Genomic DNA, 16,551 nt, shown 5'->3' with positions numbered 1-16,551 from the left:
CTCCTGACTCAGAATACTGCTACCATCTCACTGCCATAGGAATGCAGCTAGTTGACAGCTGGCTTCAAGACATGCTTCCCTGAGAGAGCTGAGGACAGGGCAGAACCCTCCCGCATGCTGCCTGACTGTAGGAGTAGCTGCTAACATCCTAATGTTAGTGGCTGGGAGAGGTTGCGGGAAAATCATGTGTGAGCACTGGGCCTGAACTCCCGTGTATCTGAGTTGAATACAGCGATTTCCAATGGCCTTCTTCAATCACAGTGTAGCTAGGTTCCAACTCCCAGGTCCGAGTGTGTAGCAGACATCTGCCTCCCATGCATACACACTTCTGAGAGTTGAGCTTATGGCCTGTACCTCCATATCCAGCCTGCTGGTACCCTTGGCTTCTAAAAGGCCTAGTCTCGCTGTTTGACGGAAGTGCTGGAGAGGTAATTGGAATCACCCAGCACACAAGACTAGTGCCTCCAAGCTCAGTTCAGCGATTTCCTAGTAATTCCTGTGGTAGACTGGTGCTACATACTAAGTTCCATACGTGAGAGGGTAGCTGAACGCCTTGTCCAAAACCATCTTACTTCTGAGAGTTGAGCTCAGCCTCAGTCCCTCACAGTTCGACACTGCCTGCAGAGTTAGTTTCGCAGGTCTTGAGCAGAGACGTTTGCCAGAGGCTTCTGAGACGCAGGGTAACAATGCAGACCTGGAGGGTATCCCCAGGTGCAGTCGACTGGTAATCTTGGAACCTCCTGACTCAGAATACTGCTACCTTCTCACTGCCATAGGAATGCAGCTAGTTGACAGCTAGCTGGCTTCAAGACATGCTTCCCTGAGAGAGCTGAGGACAGGGCAGAACCCTCCCGCATGCTGCCTGACTGTAGGAGTAGCTGCTAACATCCTAATGTTAGTGTCTGGGAGAGGTTGCGGGAAAAGCATGTGTGAGCACTGGGCCTGAACTCCCGTGTATCTGAGTTGAATACAGCGATTTCCAACGGCTTTCCTCAACCAGAGTGTAGCTAGGTTCCAAATCCCATGTACGAGCGGGTAGCAGACATCTGCCTCCCATGCATACAAACTTCTGAGAGTTGAGCTTATGGCCTGTACCTCCACAGCCAGCCTGCTGGTACCCTTGGCTTCTAAAAGGCCTAGGCTCGCTGTTTGACGGAAGTGCTGGGAGAGGTAATTGGAATCTCCCGGCACACAAGACGAGTGCCTCCAAGCTGAATTCAGGATTTCCCAGTAATTCTTGTGGTAGACAGGTGCTACATACTAAGTTCCATATGTGAGAAGGTAGCTGAACGCCTTGTCCAAAAGCATCTTACTTCGGAGAGTTGAGCACACCCTCAGTCCCTCACACTTCCACAATGCCTGCAGAGTGAGTTTCACACGTCTTCACCAGAGACGATTGCCAGAGGCTTCTGAGTACAAGTTAACAATGCAGACCTGGAGGGTATCTCCAGGTGCAGTAGAGTGGTAATCTTGGAACCTCCTGACGCAGAGTACTGCTACCTTCTCACTGCCATAGGAATGCAGCTAGTTGACAGCTGGCTTCAAAACATGCTTCCCTGTGAGAGCTGAGGACAGGGCAGAACCCTCCCGCATCCTGCCTGACTGTAGGAGTAGCTGCTAAAACCCTTATGTTAGTGGCTGGGAGAGGTTGCGGGAAAAGCATGTGTGAGCACTGGGCCTGAACTCCCGTGTATCTGAGTTGAATACAGCGATTTCCAATGGCCTTCTTCAATCACAGTGTAGCTAGGTTCCAACTCCCATGTCCGAGTGCGTAGCAGACATCTGCCTCCCATGCATACACACTTCTGAGAGTTGAGCTTATGGCCTGTACCTCCACAGCCAGCCTGCTGGTACCCTTGGCTTCTAAGAGGCCTAGGCTCGCTGTTTGACGGAAGTGCTGGGAGAGGTAATTGGAATCACCCGGCACACAAGACTAGTGCCTCCAAGCTCAGTTCAGCGATTTCCTAGTAATTCCTGTGGTTGACTGGTGCTACATACTAATTTCCATACGTGAGAGGGTAGCTGAACGCCTTGTCCAAAACCATCTTACTTCTGAGAGTTGAGCTCAGCCTCAGTCCCTCACAGTTCGACACTGACTGCAGAGTGAGTTTCGCAGGTCTTCAGCAGAGACGTTTGCCAGAGGCTTCTGAGACGCAGGGTAACAATGCAGACCTGGAGGGTATCCCCAGGTGCAGTCGACTGGTAATCTTGGAACCTCCTGACTCAGAATACTGCTACCTTCTCACTGCCATAGGAATGCAGCTAGTTGACAGCTGGCTTCAAGACATGCTTCCCTGTGAGAGCTGAGGACAGGGCAGAACCCTCCCGCATCCTGCCTGACTGTAGGAGTAGCTGCTAACATCCTAATGTTAGTGGCTGTGAGAGGTTGCGGGAGAAGCATGTGTGAGCACTGGGCCTGAACTCCCATGTATCTGAGTTGAATACAGCGATTTCCAACGGCTTTCCTCAACCAGAGTGTAGCTAGGTTCCAAATCCCATGTACGAGCGGGTAGCAGACATCTGCCTCCCATGCATACACACTTCTGAGAGTTGAGCTTATGGCCTATACCTCCACATCCAGCCTGCTGGTACCCTTGGCTTCTAAAAGGCCTAGGCTCGCTGTTTGACGGAAGTGCTGGGAGATGTAATTGGAATCAAACGGCACACAAGACTAGTGCCTCCAAGCTCAGTTCAGCGATTTCCTAGTAATTCCTGTGGTAGACTGGTGCTACATACTAAGTTCCATACGTGAGAGGGTAGCTGAACGCCTTGTCCAAAACCATCTTACTTCTGAGAGTTGAGCTCAGCCTCAGTCCCTCACAGTTCCACACTGCCTGCAGAGTGAGTTTCGCAGGTCTTCAGCAGAGACGTTTGCCAGAGGCTTCTGAGACGAAGGGTAACAATGCAGACCTGTAGGGTATCCCCAGGTGCAGTCGACTGGTAATCTTGGAACCTCCTGACTCAGAATACTGCTACCTTCTCACTGCCATAGGAATGCAGCTAGTTGACAGCTGGCTTCAAGACATGCTTCCCTGTGAGAGCTGAGGACAGGGCAGAACCCTCCCGCATGCTGCCTGACTGTAGGAGTAGCTGCTAACATCCTTATGTTAGTGGCTGGGAGAGGTGGCGGGACAAGCATGTGTGAGCACTGGGCCTGAACTCCCGTGTATCTGAGTTGTATACAGCGATTTCCAACGGCTTTCCTCAACCAGAGTGTAGCTAGGTTCCAAATCCCATGTACGAGCGGGTAGCAGACATCTGCCTCCCATGCATACACACTTCTGAGAGTTGAGCTTATGGCCTGTACCTCCACATCCAGCCTTCTGGTACCCTTGGCTTGTAAAAGGCCTAGGCTCGCTGTTTGACGGAAGTGCTGGGAGAGGTAATTGGAATCTCCCGGCACACAAGACGAGTGCCTCCAAGTTCAATTCACGATTTCCCAGTAATTCTTGTGGTAGACAGGTGCTACATACTAAGTTCCATATGTGAGAAGGTAGCTGAACGCCTTGTCCAAAAGCATCTTACTTCTGGGAGTTGAGCACACCCTCAGTCCCTCACACTTCCACACTACCTGCAGAGTGAGTTTCACACGTCTTCACCAGGACGATTGCCAGAGGCTTCTGAGTACAAGTTAACAATGCAGACCTGGAGGGTATCTCCAGGTGCAGTAGAGTGGTAATCTTGGAACCTCCTGACTCAGAGTAATGCTACCTTCTCACTGCCATAGGAATGCAGCTAGTTGACAGCTGGCTTCAAGACATGCTTCCCTGTGAGAGCTGAGGACAGGGCAGAACCCTCCCGCATCCTGCCTGACTGTAGGAGTAGCTGCTAACATCCTAATGTTAGTGGATGGGAGAGGTTGCGGGAAAAGCATGTGTGAGCACTGGGCCTGAACTCCCATGTATCTGAGTTGAATACAGCGATTTCCAACGGCTTTCCTCAACCAGAGTGTAGCTAGGTTCCAAATCCCAAGTACGAGCGGGTAGCAGACATCTGCCTCCCATGCATACACACTTCTGAGAGTTGAGCTTATGGCCTGTACCTCCACATCCAGCCTGCTGGTACCCTTGGCTTCTAAAAGGCCTAGGCTCGCTGTTTGACGGAAGTGCTGGGAGAGGTAATTGGAATCACGCGGCACACAAGACTAGTGCCTCCAAGCTCAGTTCAGCGATTTCCTAGTAATTCCTGTGGTACACTGGTGCTACATACTAAGTTCCATACGTGAGAGGGTAGCTGAACGCCTTGTCCAAAACCATCTTACTTCTGAGAGTTGAGCTCAGCCTCAGTCCCTCACAGTTCCACACTGACTGCAGAGTGAGTTTCGCAGGTCTTCAGCAGAGACGTTTGCCAGAGGCTTCTGAGACGCAGGGTAACAATGCAGACCTGGAGGGTATCCCCAGGTGCAGTCGACTGGTAATCTTGGAACCCCCTGACTCAGAATACTGCTACCTTCTCACTGCCATAGGAATGCAGCTAGTTGACAGCTGGCTTCAAGACATGCTTCCCTGTGAGAGCTGAGGACAGGTCAGAACCCTCCCGCATGCTGCCTGACTGTAGGAGTAGCTGCTAACATCCTTATGTTAGTGGCTGGGAGAGGTTGCGGGAAAAGCATGTGTGAGCACTGGGCCTGAACTCCCGTGTATCTGAGTTGAATACAGCGATTTCCAACGGCTTTCCTCAACCAGAGTGTAGCTAGGTTCCAAATCCCATGTACGAGCGGGTAGCAGACATCTGCCTCCCATGCATACACACTTCTGAGAGTTGAGCTTATGGCCTGTACCTCCACATCCAGCCTGCTGGTACCCTTGGCTTGTAAAAGGCCTAGGCTCGCTGTTTGACGCAAGTGCTGGGAGAGGTAATTGGAATCTCCCGGCACACAAGACTAGTGCCTCCAAGCTCAATTCACGATTTCCCAGTAATTCTTGTGGTAGACAGGTGCTACATACTAAGTTCCATATGTGAGAAGGTAGCTGAACGCCTTGTCCAAAAGCATCTTACTTCTGAGAGTTGAGCACACCCTCAGTCCCTCACACTTCCACACTGCCTGCAGAGTGAGTTTCACACGTCTTCACCAGAGACGATTGCCAGAGGCTTCTGAGTACAAGTTAACAATGCAGACCTGGAGGGTATCTCCAGGTGCAGTAGAGTGGTAATCTTGGAACCTCCTGACTCAGAGTACTGCTACCTTCTCACTGCCATAGGAATGCAGCTAGTTGACAGCTGGCTTCAAGACATGCTTCCCTGTGAGAGCTGAGGACAGGGCAGAACCCTCCCGCATCCTGCCTGACGGTAGGAGTAGCTGCTAACATCCTATTGTTAGTGGCTGGGAAAGGTTGCGGGAAAAGCATGTGTGAGCACTGGGCCTGAACTCCCGTGTATCTGAGGTGAATACAGCGATTTCCAACGGCTTTCCTCAACCAGAGTGTAACTAGGTTCCAAATCCCATGTACGAGCGGGTAGGAGACATCTGCCTCCCATGCATACACACTTCTGAGAGTTGAGCTTATGGCCTGTACCTCCACAGCCAGCCGGCTGGTACACTTGGCTTCTAAAAGGCCTAGGCTCGCTGTTTGACGGAAGTGCTGGGAGAGGTAATTGGAATCTCCCGGCACACAAGACGAGTGCCTCCAAGCTCAATTCACGATTTCCCAGTAATTCTTGTGGTAGACAGGTGCTACACACTAAGTTCCATATGTGAGAAGGTAGCTGAACCCCTTGTCAAAAGCATCTTACTTCTGAGAGTTGAGCACACCCTCAGTCCCTCACACTTCCACACTGCCTGCAGAGTGAGTTTCACACGTCTTCACCAGAGACGATTGCCAGAGGCTCCTGAGTACAAGTTAACAATGCAGACCTGGAGGGTATCTCCAGGTGCAGTAGAGTGGTAATCTTGGAACCTCCTGACTCAGAGTACTGCTACCTTCTCACTGCCATAGGAATGCAGCTAGTTGACAGCTGGCTTCAAGACATGCTTCCCTGTGAGAGCTGAGGACAGGGCAGAACCCTCCCGCATCCTGCCTGACTGTAGGAGTAGCTGCTAACATCCTAATGTTAGTGGCTGGGAGAGGTTGCGGGAAAAGCATGTGTGAGCACTGGGCCTGAACTCCCGTGTATCTGAGTTGAATACAGCGATTTCCAATGGCCTTCTTCAATCACAGTGTAGCTAGGTTCCATCTCCCATGTCCGAGTGGGTAGCAGACATCTGCCTCCCATGCATACACACTTCTGAGAGTTGAGCTTATGGCCTGTACCTCCACAGCCAGCCTGCTGGTACCCTTGGTTTCTAAAAGGCCTAGGCTCGCTGTTTGACGGAAGTGCTGGGAGAGGTAATTGGAATCACCCGGCACACAAGACTAGTGCCTCCAAGCTCAGTTCAGCGATTTCCTAGTAATTCCTGTGGTAGACTGGTGCTACATACTAAGTTGCATACGTGAGAGGGTAGCTGAACGCCTTGTCCAAAACCATCTTACTTCTGAGAGTTGAGCTCAGCCTCAGTCCCTCACAGTTCCACACTGCCTGCAGAGTCAGTTTCGCAGGTCTTCAGCAGAGACGTTTGCCAGAGGCTGCTGAGACACAGGGTAACATTGCAGACCTGGAGGGTATCCCCAGGTGCAGTCGACTGGTAATCTTGGAACCTCCTGACTCAGAATACTGCTACCTTCTCACTGCCATAGGAATGCAGCTAGTTGACAGCTGGCTTCAAGACATGCTTCCCTGTGAGAGCTGAGGACAGGGCAGAACCCTCCCGCTTGCTGCCTGACTGTAGGAGTAGCTGCTAACATCCTTATGTTAGTGGCTGGGAGAGGTTGCGGGAAAAGCATGTGTGAGCACTGGGCCTGAACTCCCGTGTATCTGAGTTGAATACAGCGATTTCCAACGGCTTTCCTCAACCAGAGTGTAGCTAGGTTCCAAATCCCATGTACGAGCGGGTAGCAGATATCTGCCTCCCATGCATACACACTTCTGAGTGTTGAGCTTATGGCCTGTACCTCCACAGCCAGCCTGCTGGTACCCTTGGCTTCTAAAAGGCCTAGGCTCGCTGTTTGACGGAAGTGCTGGGAGAGGTAATTGGAATCACCCGGCACACAAGACTAGTGCCTCCAAGCTCAGTTCAGCGATTTCCTAGTAATTCCTGTGGTAGACTGGTGCTACATACTAAGTTCCATACGTGAGAGTGTAGCTGAACGCCTTGTCCAAAACCATCTTACTTCTGAGAGTTGAGCTCAGCCTCAGTCCCTCACAGTTCCACACTGCCTGCAGAGTGAGTTTCGCAGGTCTTCAGCAGAGACGTTTGCCAGAGGCTTCTGCGACGCAGGGTAACAATGCAGACCTGGAGGGTATCCCCAGGTGCAGTCGACTGGTAATCTTGGAACCTCCTGACTCAGAATACTGCTACCTTCTCACTGCCATAGGAATGCAGCTAGTTGACAGCTGGCTTCAAGACATGCTTCCCTGTGAGAGCTGAGGACAGGGCAGAACCCTCCCGCATGCTGCCTGACTGTAGGAGTAGCTGCTAACATCCTTATGTTAGTGGCTGGGAGAGGTTGCGGGAAAAGCATGTGTGAGCACTGGGCCTGAACTCCCGTGTATCTGAGTTGAATACAGCGATTTCCAACGGCTTTCCTCAACCAGAGTGTAGCTAGGTTCCAAATCCCATGTACGAGCGGATAGCAGACATCTGCCTCCCATGCATACACACTGCTGAGAGTTGAGCTTATGGCCTGTACCTCCACATCCAGCCTGCTGGTACCCTTGGCTTCTAAAAGGCCTAGGTTCGCTGTTTGACGGAAGTGCTGGGAAAGGTAATTGGAATCTCCCGGGACACAAGACGAGTGCCTCCAAGCTCAATTCACGATTTCCCAGTAATTCTTGTGGTAGACAGGTGCTACATACTAAGTTCCATATGTGAGAAGGTAGCTGAACGCCGTGTCCAAAAGCATCTTACTTCTGAGAGTTGAGCACACCCTCAGTCCCTCAGACTTCCACACTGCCTGCAGAGTGAGTTTCACACGTCTTCACCAGAGACGATTGCCAGAGGCTTCTGAGTACAAGTTAACAATGCAGACCTGGAGGGTATCTCCAGGTGCAGTAGAGTGGTAATCTTGGAACCTCCTGACTCAGAGTACTGCTACCTTCTCACTGCCATAGGAATGCAGCTAGTTGACAGCTGGCTTCAAGACATGCTTCCCTGTGAGAGTTGAGGACAGGGCAGAACCCTCCCGCATCCTGCCTGACTGTAGGAGTAGCTGCTAACATCCTAATGTTAGTAGCTGGGAGAGGTTGCGGGAAAAGCATGTGTGAGCACTGGGCCTGAACTCCCGTGTATCTGAGTTGAATACAGCGATTTCCAATGGCCTTCTTCAATCACAGTGTAGCTAGGTTCCAACTCCCATGTCCGAGTCGGTAGCAGACATCTGCTTCCATGCATACACACTTCTGAGAGTTGAGCTTATGGCCTGTACCTCCACATCCAGCCTGCTGGTACCCTTGGCTTCTAAAAGGCCTAGGCTCGCTGTTTGACGGAAGTGCTGGGAGAGGTAATTGGAATCACCCGGCACACAAGACTAGTGCCTCCAAGCTCAGTTCAGCGATTTCCTAGTAATTCCTGTGGTAGACTGGTGCTACATACCAAGTTTCATAAGTGAGACGGTAGCTGAACGCCTTGTCCAAAACCATCTTACTTCTGAGAGTTGAGCTCACCCTCAGTCCCTCACAGTTCCACACTGCCTGCAGAGTGAGTTTCGCAGGTCTTCAGCAGAGACGTTTGCCAGAGGCTTCTGAGACGCAGGGTAACAATGCAGACCTGGAGGGTATCCCCAGGTGCAGTCGACTGGTAATCTTGGAAACTCCTGACTCAGAATACTGCTACCTTCTCACTGCCATAGGAATGCAGCTAGTTGACAGCTGGCTTCAAGACATGCTTCCCTGTGAGAGCTGAGGACAGGGCAGAACCCTCCCCCATGCTGCCTGACTGTAGGAGTAGCTGCTAACATCCTTATGTTAGTGGCTGGGAGAAGTTGCGGAAAAGCATGTGTGAGCACTGGGCCTGAACTCCCGTGTATCTGAGTTGAATACAGCGATTTCCAATGGCTTTCCTCAACCAGAGTGTAGCTAGGTTCCAAATCCCATGTACGAGCGGGTAGCAGACATCTGCCTCCCATGCATACACACTTCTGAGAGTTGAGCTTATGGCCTGTACCTCCACAGCCAGCCTGCTGGTACCCTTGGCTTCTAAAAGGCCTAGGCTCGCTGTTTGACGGAAGTGCTGGGAGAGGTAATTGGAATCTCCCGGCACACAAGACGAGTGCCTCCAAGCTCAATTCACGATTTCCCAGTAATTCTTGTGGTAGACAGGTGCTACATACTAAGTTCCATATGTGAGAAGGTAGCTGAACGCCTTGTCCAAAAGCATCTTACTTCTGAGAGTTGAGCACACCCTCAGTCCCTCACACTTCCACACTGCCTGCAGAGTGAGTTTCACACGTCTTCACCAGGACGATTGCCAGAGGCTTCTGAGTACAAGTTAACAATGCAGACCTGGAGGGTATCTCCAGGTGCAGTAGAGTGGTAATCTTGGAACCTCCTGACTCAGAGTACTGCTACCTTCTCACTGCCATAGAAATGCAGCTAGTTGACAGCTAGCTGGCTTCAAGACATGCTTCCCTGTGAGAGCTGAGGACAGGGCAGAACCCTCCCGCATGCTGCCTGACTGTAGGAGTAGCTGCTAATATCCTAATGTTAGTGGCTGGGAGAGGTTGGGGGAAAAGCATGTGTGAGCACTGGGCCTGAACTCCCGTGTATCTGAGTTGAATACAGCGATATCCAACGGCTTTCCTCAACCAGAGTGTAGCTAGGTTCCAAATCCCATGTACGAGCGGGTAGCAGACATCTGCCTCCCATGAATACACACTTCTGAGAGTTGAGCTTATGGCCTGTACCTCCACATCCAGCCTGCTGGTACCCTTGACTTCTAAAAGGCCTAGGCTCGCTGTTTGACGGAAGTGCTGGGAGAGGTAATTGGAATCTCCCGGCACACAAGACGAGTGCCTCCAAGCTCAATTCACGATTTCCCAGTAATTCTTGTGGTAGACAGGTGCTACATACTAAATTCCATATGTGAGAAGGTAGCTGAACGCCTTGTCCAAAACCATCTTACTTCTGAGAGTTGAGTACACCCTCAGTCCCTCACACTTCCACACTGCCTGCAGAGTGAGTTTCACACGTCTTCACCAGAGACGATTGCCAGAGGCTTCTGAGTACAGTTAACAATGCAGACCTGGAGGGTATCTCCAGGTGCAGTAGAGTGGTAATCTTGGAACCTCCTGACTCAGAGTACTGCTACCTTCTCACTGCCATAGGAATGCAGCTAGTTGACAGCTGGCTTCAAGACATGATTCCCTGTGAGAGCTGAGGACAGGGCAGTACCCTCCCGCATCCTGCCTGACTCTAGGAGTAGCTGCTAACATCCTAATGTTAGTGGCTGGGAGATGTTGCGGGAAAAGCATGTGTGAGCACTGGGCCTGAACTCCCGTGTATCTGAGTTGAATACAGCGATTTCCAATGGCCTTCTTCAATCACAGTGTAGCTAGGTTCCAACTCCCATGTCCGAGTGGGTAGCAGACATCTGCCTCCCATGCATATACACTTCTGAGAGTTGAGCTTATGGCCTGTACCTCCACATCCAGCCTGCTGGTACCCTTGGCTTCTAAAAGGCCTAGGCTCGCTGTTTGACGGAAGTGCTGGGAGAGGTAATTGGAATCACCCGGCACACAAGACTAGTGCCTCCAAGCTCAGTTCAGCGATTTCCTAGTAATTCCTGTGGTAGACTGGTGCTACATACTAAGTTCCATACGTGAGAGGGTAGCTGAACGCCTTGTCCAAAACCATCTTACTTCTGAGAGTTGAGCTCACCCTCAGTCCCTCACAGTTCCACACTGCCTGCAGAGTGAGTTTCGCAGGTCTTCAGCAGAGAGGTTTGCCAGAGGCTTCTGAGACGCAGGGTAACAATGCAGACCTGGAGGGTATCCCCAGGTGCAGTCGACTGGTAATCTTGGAACCTCCTGACTCAGAATACTGCTACCTTCTCACTGCCATAGGAATGCAGCTAGTTGACAGCTAGCTGGCTTCAAGACATGCTTCCCTGAGAGAGCTGAGGACAGGGCAGAACCCTCCCGCATGCTGCCTGACTGTAGGAGTAGCTGCTAACATCCTAATGTTAGTGGCTGGGAGAGGTTGCGGGAAAAGCATGTGTGAGCACTGGGCCTGAACTCCCGTGTATCTGAGTTGAATACAGCGATTTCCAACGGCTTTCCTCAACCAGAGTGTAGCTAGGTTCCAATCCCATGTACGAGCGGGTAGCAGACATCTGCCTCCCATGCATACACACTTCTGAGAGTTGAGCTTATGGCCTTTACCTCCACATCCAGCCTGCTGGTACCCTTGGCTTCTAAAAGGCCTAGGCTCGCTGTTTGACAGAAGTGCTGGGAGAGGTAATTGGAATCTCCCGGCACACAAGACGAGTGCCTCCAAGCTCAATTCACGATTTCCCAGTAATTCTTGTGGTAGACAGGTGCTACATACTAAGTTCCATATGTGAGATGGTAGCTGAACGCCATGTCCAAAAGCATCTTACTTCTGAGAGTTGAGCCCACCCTCAGTCCCTCATACTTCCACACTGCCTGCAGAGTGAGTTTCACACGTCTTCACCAGAGACGATTGCCAGAGGCTTCTGAGTACAAGTTAACAATGCAGACCTGGAGGGTATCTCCAGGTGCAGTAGAGTGGTAATCTTGGAACCTCCTGACTCAGAGTACTGCTACCTTCTCACTGCCATAGGAATGCAGCTAGTTGACAGCTGGCTTCAAGACATGCTTCCCTGTGAGAGCTGAGGACAGGGCAGAACCCTCCCGCATCCTGCCTGACTGTAGGAGTAGCTGCTAACATCCTTATGTTAGTGGGTGGGAGAGGTTGCGGGAAAAGCATGTGTGAGCACTGGGACTGAACTCCCGTGTATCTGAGTTGAATACAGCGATTTCCAATGGCCTTCTTCAATCACAGTGTAGCTGGGTTCCAACTCCCATGTCCGAGTGGATAGCAGACATATGCCTCCCATGCATACACACTTCTGAGAGTTGAGCTTATGGCCTGTACCTCCACAGCCAGCCTGCTGCTACCCTTGGCTTCTAAAAGGCCTAGGCTCGCTGTTTGACGGAAGTGCTGGGAGAGGTAATTGGAATCACCCGGCACACAAGACTAGTGCCTCCAAGATCAGTTCAGGGATTTCCTAGTAATTCCTGTGGTAGACTGGTGCTACATACTAAGTTCCATACGTGAGAGGGTAGCTGAACGCCTTGTCCAAAACCATCTGACTTCTGAGAGTTGAGCTCAGCCTCAGTCCCTCACAGTTCCACACTGCCTGCAGAGTGAGTTTCGCAGGTCTTCAGCAGAGACGTCTGCCAGAGGCTTCTGAGACGCAGGGTAACAATGCAGACCTTGAGGGTATCTCCAGGTGAAGTCGACTGGTAATCTTGGAACCTCCTGACTCAGAATACTGCTACCTTCTCACTGCCATAGGAATGCAGCTAGTTGACAGCTGGCTTCAAGACATGCTTCCCTGTGAGAGCTGAGGACAGGGCAGAACCCTCCCGCATGCTGCCTTACTGTAGGAGTAGCTGCTAACATCCTTATGTTAGTGGCTGGGAGAGGTTGCGGGAAAAGCATGTGTGAGCACTGGGCCTGAACTCCCGTGTATCTGAGTTGAATACAGCGATTTCCAACGGCTTTCCTCAACCAGCGTGTAGCTAGGTTCCAAATCCCATGTACGAGCGGGTAGCAGACATCTGTCTCCCATGCATACACACTTCTGAGAGTTGAGCTTATGGCCTGTACCTCCACAGCCAGCCTGCTGCTACCCTTGGCTTCTAAAAGGCCTAGGCTCGCTGTTTGACGGAAGTGCTGAGAGGGGTAATTGGAATCTCCCGGGACACAAGACGAGTGACTCCAAGCTCAATTCACGATTTCCCAGTAATTCTTGTGGTAGACAGGTGCTACATACTAAGTTCCATATGTGAGAAGGTAGCTGAACGCCTTGTCCAAAAGCATCTTACTTCTGAGAGTTGAGCACACCCTCAGTCCCTCACACTTCCACACTGCCTGCAGAGTGAGTTTCACACGTCTTCACCAGAGACGATTGCCAGAGGCTTCTGAGTACAAGTTAACAATGCAGACCTGGAGGGTATCTCCAGGTGCAGTAGAGTGGTAATCTAGGAACCTCCTCACTCAGAGTACTGCTACCTTCTCACTGCCATAGGAATGCAGGTAGTTGACAGCTGGCTTCAAGACATGCTTCCCTGTGAGAGCTGAGGACAGGGCAGAACCCTCCCGCATCCTGCCTGACTGTAGGAGTAGCTGCTAACATCCTAATGTTAGTGGCTGGGAGAGGTTGCGGGAAAAGCATGTGTGAGCACTGGGCCTGAACTCCCGTGTATCTGAGTTGAAAACAGCGATTTCCAATGGCCTTCTTCAATCACAGTGTAGCTAGGTTCCAACTCCCATGTCCGAGTGGGTAGCAGACATCTGCCTCCCATGCATACACACTTCTGAGAGTTGAGCTTATGGCCTGTACCTCCACATCCAGCCTGCTGGTACCCTTGGCTTCTAAAAGGCCTAGGCTCGCTGTTTGACGGAAGTGCTGGGAGAGGTAATTGGAATCACCCGGCACACAAGACTAGTGCCTCCAAGCTCAGTTCAGCGATTTCCTAGTAATTCCTGTGGTAGACTGGTGCTACATACTAAGTTCCATACGTGAGAGGGTAGCTGAACGCCTTGTCCAAAACCATCTTACTTCTGAGAGTTGAGCTCAGCCTCAGTCCCTCACAGTTCCACACTGCCTGCAGAGTGAGTTTCGCAGGTCTTCAGCAGAGACGTCTGCCAGAGGCTTCTGAGACGCAGGGTAACAATGCAGACCTGGAGGGTATCCCCAGGTGCAGTCGACTGGTAATCTTGGAACCTCCTGACTCAGAATACTGCTACATTCTCACTGCCATAGGAATGCAGCTAGTTGACAGCTGGCTTCAAGACATGCTTCCCTGGGAGAGCTGAGGACAGGGCAGAACCCTCCCGCATGCTGCCTGACTGTAGGAGTAGCTGCTAACATCCTAATGTTAGTGGCTGGGAGAGGTTGCGGGAAAAACATCTGTGAGCACTGGGCCTGAACTCCCGTGTATCTAGTTGAATACAGCGATTTCCAACGGCTTTCCTCAACCAGAGTGTAGCTAGGTTCCAAATCCCATGTACGAGCGGGTAGCAGACATCTGCCTCCCATGCATACACACTTCTGAGAGTTGAGCTTATGGCCTGTACCTCCACAGCCAGCCTGCTGGTACCCTTGGCTTCTAAAAGGCCTAGGCTCGCTGTTTGACGGAAGTGCTGGGAGAGGTAATTGGAATCTCCCGGCACACAAGACGAGTGCCTCCAAGCTCAATTCACGATTTCCCAGTAATTCTTGTGGTAGACAGGTGCTATATACTAAGTTCCATATGTGAGATGGTAGCTGAACGCCTTGTCCAAAAGCATCTTACTTCTGAGAGTTGAGCCCACCCTCAGTCCCTCACAGTTCCACACTGCCTGCAGAGTGAGTTTCACACGTCTTCACCAGAGACGATTGCCAGAGGCTTCTGAGTACAACTTAACAATGCAGACCTGGAGGGTATCTCCAGGTGCAGTAGAGTGGTAATCTTGGAACCTCCTGACTCAGAGTACTGCTACCTTCTCACTGCCATAGGAATGCAGCTAGTTGACAGCTGGCTTCAAAACATGCTTCCCTGTGAGAGCTGAGGACAGGGCAGAAACCTCCCGCATCCTGCCTGACTGTAGGAATAGCTGCTAACATCCATATGTTAGTGGCTGGGAGAGGTTGCGGGAAAAGCATGTGTGAGCACTGGGCCTGAACTCCCGTGTATCTGAGTTGAATACAGCGATTTCCAATGGCCTTCTTCAATCACAGTGTAGCTAGGTTCCAACTCCCATGTCCGACTGGGTAGCAGACATCTGCCTCCCATGCATACACACTTCTGAGAGTTGAGCTTATGGCCTGTACCTCCACATCCAGCCTGCTGGTACCCTTGGCTTCTAAAAGGCCTAGGCTCGCTGTTTGACGGAAGTGCTGGGAGAGGTAATTTGAATCACCCGGCACACAAGACTAGTGGCTCCAAGCTCAGTTCAGCGATTTCCTAGTAATTCCTGTGGTAGACTGGTGCTACATACTAAGTTCCATACATGAGAGGGTTGCTGAAAGCCTTGTCCAATACCATCTTACTTCTGAGAGTTGAGCTCAGCCTCAGTCCCTCACAGTTCCACACTGCATGCAGAGTGAGTTTCGCAGGTCTTCAGCAGAGACGTTTGCCAGAGGATTCTGAGACGCAGGGTAACAATGCAGACCTGGAGGGTATCCCCAGGTGCAGTCGACTGGTAATCTTGGAACCTCCTGACTCAGAATACTGCTACCTTCTCACTGCCATAGGAATGCAGCTAGTTGACAGCTGGCTTCAAGTCATGCTTCCTGTGAGAGCTGAGGACAGGGAAGAACCCTCCCTCATCCTGCCTGACTGTAGGAGTAGCTGCTAACATCCTTATGTTAGTGGCTGGGAGAGGTTGCGGGAAAAGCATGTGTGAGCACTGGGCCTGAACTCCCGTGTATCTGAGTTGAATACAGCGATTTCCAACGGCTTTCCTCAACCAGAGTGTAGCTAGGTTCCAAATCCCATGTACGAGCGGGTAGCAGACATCTGCATCCCATGCATACACACTTCTGAGAGTTGAGCTTATGGCCTGTACCTCCACATCCAGGCTGCTGGTACCCTTGGCTTCTAAAAGGCCTAGGCTCGCTGTTTGATGGAAGTGCTGGGAGAGGTAATTGGAATCTCCCGGCACACAAGACGAGTGCCTCCTAGCTCAATTCACGATTTCCCAGTAATTCTTGTGGTAGACAGGTGCTACATACTAAGTTCCATATGTGAGAAGGTAGCTGAACGCCTTGTCCAAAAGCATCTTACTTCTGAGAGTTGAGCACACCCTCCGTCCCTCACACTTCCACACTGACTGCAGAGTGAGTTTCACACTTCTTCACCAGAGACGATTGCCAGAGGCTTCTGAGTACAAGTTAACAATGCAGACCTGGAGGGTATCTCCAGGTGCAGTAGAGTGGTAATCTTGGAACCTCCTGACTCAGAGTACTGCTACCTTCTCACTGCCATAGGAATGCAGCTAGTTGACAGCTGGCTTCAAGACATGCTTCCCTGTGAGAGCTGAGGACAGGGCAGAACCCTCCCGCATCCTGCCTGACTGTAGGAGTAGCTGCTAACATCCTTATGTTAGTGGCTGGGAGAGGTTGCGGGAAAAGCATGTGTGAGCACTGGGCCTGAACTCCCGTGTATCTGAGTTGAATACAGCGATTTCCAATGGCCTTCTTCAATCACAGTGGTGCTGGGTTCCAACTCCCATGTCCGAGTGGGTAGCAGACATCTGCCTCCCATGCATACACACTTCTGAGAG

Source organism: Canis aureus, chromosome 15 (genome assembly GCF_053574225.1).
Source record: "Canis aureus isolate CA01 chromosome 15, VMU_Caureus_v.1.0, whole genome shotgun sequence".
Taxonomy (NCBI): Eukaryota; Metazoa; Chordata; class Mammalia; order Carnivora; family Canidae; genus Canis; species Canis aureus.
Note: the sequence above shows the minus strand (reverse complement) of the source record.